Source organism: Apium graveolens, chromosome 10, assembly GCF_009905375.1.
Source record: "Apium graveolens cultivar Ventura chromosome 10, ASM990537v1, whole genome shotgun sequence".
Classification (NCBI taxonomy): domain Eukaryota; kingdom Viridiplantae; phylum Streptophyta; class Magnoliopsida; order Apiales; family Apiaceae; genus Apium; species Apium graveolens.
In genome coordinates this window covers 198,638,575-198,644,457 of record NC_133656.1, presented here as the reverse complement: position 1 = coordinate 198,644,457, position 5,883 = coordinate 198,638,575, and the positions used below count along the sequence as shown (strand labels likewise).

At 40.5% G+C, this 5,883-nt stretch overlaps 1 non-coding gene across 1 annotated transcript; it reads left to right on the top strand.

The window, feature by feature from the left end:
• The first annotated feature begins 255 nt into the window (after positions 1-255).
• On the top strand, positions 256-362 carry LOC141694628 (small nucleolar RNA R71). The gene has a single exon (XR_012563916.1). It is a non-coding gene; the product is annotated as a small nucleolar RNA R71 (small nucleolar RNA).
• Positions 363-5,883: the final 5,521 nt, after the last annotated feature.

The window sequence follows — 5,883 nt, the reverse complement described above, 5'->3', positions numbered from 1 at the left end:
TCCACCTTCATCGTTAAAGCCTTAAGTTGGGCAGCTATAGCAGTTGCTGCATCCAACTCCAGAATTCCTGCTACTTTTCCCTGAGTCAGTCTCTGGGAAGGATTCTAATATTCGTTAGAAACCATCAGTTCAATCAATTGATAAGCTTCATTGTAGCTTTTAGCCCACAAGGCTCCTCCTGATGCTGCATCGAGCATGGGTCTAAACGTAGCACCCAATCTATTGTAGAAACAGTTTATAATCATCCAATCAGGCATGCCATGGTGTGGGCACTTCCTTAGCATCTCCTTATATCGATCACAAGCCTCACACAGAGATTCACCAGTTTGCTAAGCAAACTGAGTAAGAGCATTCCTGATTGCAGCAGTCTTCGCCATAGGGAAGAATTTAGTGAGAAAATTTTGAGCAAGATCCTCCCTAGTGGTGATAGACCTTGGTGGTAGAGAATGTAACCATAACTTCGCTTTATCCCTTAGAGAGAATGGGAAGAGTCGTAGCTTGATAGCATCTTCTGTCACACCACTGAACTTGAAAGTGTCGCAGATCTCAATGAAATCCCTAATGGGCATGTTGGGGTCTTCAGTAGGAGAACCCCCAAACTGAACTGAGTTATGTATCATCTGAATCACGCTTGACTTGATCTCAAAAGTATTAGCCGAGATGGCTGGCCTGATGATGCTTGACTGGATATCATTGATCTTAGGCTGAGAATAGTCCATCAAAGCCTTAGAAATTTTTGCTTGATCCCCCATCACTACTAAAACTGGTTCCTCTACTTTCTCTTCTTCTTCTATCTTCTCTTCGTCTCAAAAACTTCCCTTCGAACCACTATAACTTCTTCCACGACTTTATTCAGAGTTCTCTGTTTGTCGTTAAACATGCGCTAATAATACACGCAAGTATAGGAGTTCGCAAGTAGTATAGAATATTTTCTAGTTCGTTCCCACAGAGACTGTATTGGTTAACAGTTAACTAATTAATTCACACACTTAAACAACAATGTATGGTTATTATTCAATGCTAAGACGATAACAAAGTGGGGATGTTTATAACTAAGAATTAAACTAATAATTATAACTACGGGAATAAGATGGATTGAATTAATAATTATGACAAACATGGGATTCTAACTTCATTAAATACTTCATCCAATAGTCTTATTGATCTTAACCTTAGCATATAATGGTGATGACACTAATCAGATAACACGAAACTGATAAACGCCAACTTTCGTTGCGCGAGTACCATACTACCAGACATCCACAACAGAGATAGAAGTTGAATAGACACCAATTATATTGAGACCCTATATGTCTATAGAATTTGACAACATAACGGTTTAAGCACACGTTATCTATCTTGATTACATAGGGCAAGTAAAATGGTTAAAATTACCTACGAATCATGCATAACAAATACATGGACCTATGCTAGTATGGAAAGTTCTAAATCTTTAAATTCACTTTCACTTGATTATGAATTAACACACTATCTTATAAGTTCGTGACGCTCATAAGACGAATACGCACAACCAATACTAGGATATCATACAATCACCACATACTAAGACATCAATCAATTTAACTAAATAAATCCATAAATAAATCCGCTAGAACCCCACGATAACGATTAGCCCATAATCGGACTCATCATCAGCGTGGGTTTCGATGAAAGCATGGTATATAAGATGTAGTCTTTATAACGAATAAATAAAACCAAGTACAAACAAGAGTATAGGTTCAACAAAATAATAAACGAGCATCCAAGATTACAACTCAAAACAAAGATTCACAATAATAAACTAGATCGTCTTCGCCTTTATTGAATTGTGCTATAGGTCTCTTGTCGTCTTCTCTTTGTGCTCTGGTAAGTCCCATTATTAAAAAACAATCTTGAGTTATCAATATATAGCAGTCCAATCAGCCCAGGAGTCCAGAAAACAAAATTGCAATAGAATCAGGATTTTATTATCCCGACACGGCGCGGCCGCGCGCTTCATTGGCGCGGCCGCCCTGGCTTCTTGTACTTCGGCGCGGCCGCGTGCTTGATCAGCGCAGGCGCGCTGGCCTTCTGCCAAAATTGACTTCTTCCATTTTTTCTTGCAGATTCGAGCCGGTCTTTGCGAGCTTTTATTCCAACACCACCTAGACACTATATTAGCACCAAAACAATGCTAATTCACCTGATTACCTAGATAATGCCTGAAATGCAAAAACACTAGAAAACACGTTAAAATACTTAACAACTTGAGTATAAATGCACCAATCCAAAGCTTATATAGCATTATAGAGTGTCATAAATGCCACTCAACATACCCCCAAACTTGAATCGATGCTTGTCTTCAAGCATAAACAAACTCAAAGAACAAGAAATAAAAATGCATGAATGCAACTAATATGAATGCAATGATCCCCATAGAGTAACTAAACCAACCAATTAGAAACACCTCAGCAAATACAATTATTCGCATAAAGATCAATCAAATCTCTCAAATCAACCTACAAACCAGAGATGTGCGTGTGTGCAGATGCTTATAGATATACTATTGCTTCTAGATCGGCAATCATGACTCACTACTTATCAAAACAATCGCAAGTTTATAAATAGAATAAAAGTTAGACTCAAAATAACTTATAACACTTCAATTCTTATATCAGAGTTTTTATGGATTCATGCTTTTATTCACAATAACACAACACAAGTATGCTTATTTGATCGTGCAATGAGCGAGGTCCACAAAAGACTTATACAATATTACCCATGTAGCGAGTGTTAGGTTAGCAAATCCCAGACTATAAAAGCCTTAGGTTACCAGGCACAAAATCCCCTAAGAACTTAATAACTCGAGTACTAAAGAGCCCACTCGTGATCAATTATACATAACTCTTATTCTTCTTTTCTTTTTTTACTTTTTCTTCTTTTTTTTCACTTTTTTTTTACAAATTTTTGAATGTGTGCATTTCGCTCCATTTCATTCAACCCTAGACTACTCATATAAATATGAGCCAGCTACTAGCCATTTGAAGCCTAGCCTTATTCACAACTAGCAATGAAATCCAATTTCTCCAATTTTTAAATATCCATGTCTTTTATTATTAAGAGAATACCCTAAATTCCAAATATAAACGAGCGACTAAACCTTGACAATCAAACAAATCATGACTATGATCTAGCACTGTAGCAACCTATAAGACTTAGTGAAATACAAGTGTCTCTAGCATGCAAATCAATCTAAAAATACTCAATATCACCAAACACGACATCACTACACTAGCATCAATATCACAAATCAATCGAAAAATTGTTTAAGGGATCATGTTATAGTACAAATGCATGAAACTACATGAACAAATATCATAAACTACCAAAAATAAATAAAAAAACTACATGGAAAAATATGCAACTATATGAATTAAACTATCATGAACATGCAAACTATATGAGACTCACACCAACTATATTCCTTCAACTACTACCCCCAAACTTTAAATATTCACTGTCCTCAGTGAAGGTAATAGTAAGGAATCAGGTATACCTACCGTGAATCAGAATCCTCACCCTCAACGGGTGGAGTGTAAGGCGTGTCTGGAGGCGGATACACTGAATCCTCACCAAAAACTGGCCACTAGATGTCAACACCGGTGGCTCTAAAAGCTGTCCCAAGTGCCTGCATGAGATCGTGTGTAAATCAACTATGGATGTCGTGCATCACATCCATCCTCCTCGCGAGATGCCTATACTGCATCGAACTCAAACCAGCTCCCATATCTGCTCCTGCTGCCATCTGCTGCTGCTGCGATAAACCAGCCTCATCTCCATATTGAGCTCTCCAAGCCACTCTACTTTCCTGCTGCGTACCACCAACATACATCTGATCGCGGGGCACACCCCTTGGCAGATGATCAAACATGTAACTAAGCCCCTTAGGATCGGGCTTTCCTCCTCTCCACTCCTGCATGCTGTGGAGCGTAGAACTATCAATAGGAGTACTGGGAAGCTGAAGTTGCTCATGTGCTGGCCAATGAACTCCAACCACCACGCACAACTTTGTCACAACTGACGCGTACATAATAGCACCTGTAGTACCTCCCCTCAAGAATCTCAAAATCCCCTGATGTATCACCATCCCCAAGTCAATGTAATCACCCTGCAGAATACCCCACAACAGACGAGCACGCTCCACAGTAATCTCATGCACATGCGAAGACGGCATGATGTTAGCACAAATAAAGGAGTTCCAAGCCCGTGCAAACCTGTTCATGCACGACACCGGGAACGTGGAGTAATCAGTAGTGCCCCTCTTGAACTTCCAATGAGTCTTAAGCACACAAAGAGTAGCAACGATGAGATCCAAATCAAAGTCCTCCTAAGTCTTATCATTCCACATGTCCTGACCCACCTTCCTTGCGGGTTGCTCAATCACTACCCTGATAGCATCAGCACTGTACTCTATAGTCCTCCCCCTCACCACCGTGAACCCATTCTTCTCCGCCTTGGCATTTACATAGAACTCCCTCACAACACTCATGGGCACAGTAGCGGGAGCCTCACAAAAAGATACCCAGCCCATCTCGAGAATCATCTATAACAGCTTACCATCCTTCCCTGATGACAGAAAACCTCGCTCCTTAGCAATAGGCTTCGAGAGAAGCCTCGTGTACTCCTCCTCATCCTCAGGAGTAGAAAACCTGGGCCTCACACCACCCGAAGATGAAGAATCGGTGGTGCTGCTGTCAACTTATGTTCTTTGTCTCTTGGGTGCCATCGGGATTGAAGAAGAAAGAATAAAATCTTAAGTGTTTAAAGAGAATTTGTGTTTGAGCATTTGTGAATTGGTGGAGAAGTTGTGTGTAAGTGTATGTATTTATAGGTGGAGATGTGTGAATTTTATAAGGAATAGAAGTGGGAATTGATTCTGGGAATCGTGGGAATAATGGAATTGATTAGGAGAGGGAATTATGGGATGTGGAAGAGTAAAAATCGGGTTGGAATTGATTTTAGAGTAAAAGTCCCAATTTTACCTTGATAAACTGCTGAAATAATTTTTTTTAGCACAGGACCCGGCGCGGTCGCGCGCTAGGACAGCGCGGGCGCGCTCACTCTCTGGAAATCTGGCGCGGCCGCGCGCTAGAACAACACGGGCGCGCTTGGTTACTGGAAAAATGGCGCGGCCGCGCACTTGTTCAGCGCGGGCGCGCCCAGCTTCTGTAGTTGGCCCTGAATTTTTTCCTTTTTCTGGTTTTTTATGTTTTTCTCTTTTCTTCTTGCTTCTTCTACCTACTAATGTACAACATACTTGGGTTGCCTCCCAAGAAGTGCTTCTTTTACGTCGCTAGCTCGACGTAGACTCTTGTGATCAAATGGATAATAAAATGACACTAACTACCTCACGGTTTGCCGTGTCACCATAATAATGCTTCAACCTCTGACCATTTACCTTGAAATCTTGGTCCGGATCATTTTCAAAAATTTCCACCGCTCCATGTGAAAACACAGTTTTGACAATAAACGACCCTGACCATCTTGACTTCAACTTACCAGGAAAAAGACGGAGACGAGAGTTGAATAAAAGAACTTGTTGCCCCGACACAAATAACTTGAGCACTAGACCCCTATCATGCCACCTTTTGACTTTCTCCTTATACATTTTATTGTTCTCATAAACTTGAAGTCGAAACTCGTCAAGTTCATTCAATTGAAGCATCCTCTTCTTTCCAGCCGCATCCAAGTCCAGATACAACTTCTTCAAAGCCCAATATGCCTTATGCTCGAGCTCCACAGGCAAATGACACCCCTTACCATAAACCAACTGAAACGACGACATTCCCAATGGAGTCTTATATGTTGTTCTATACGCCCAAACAGCTTCATCAAACTTCAAAG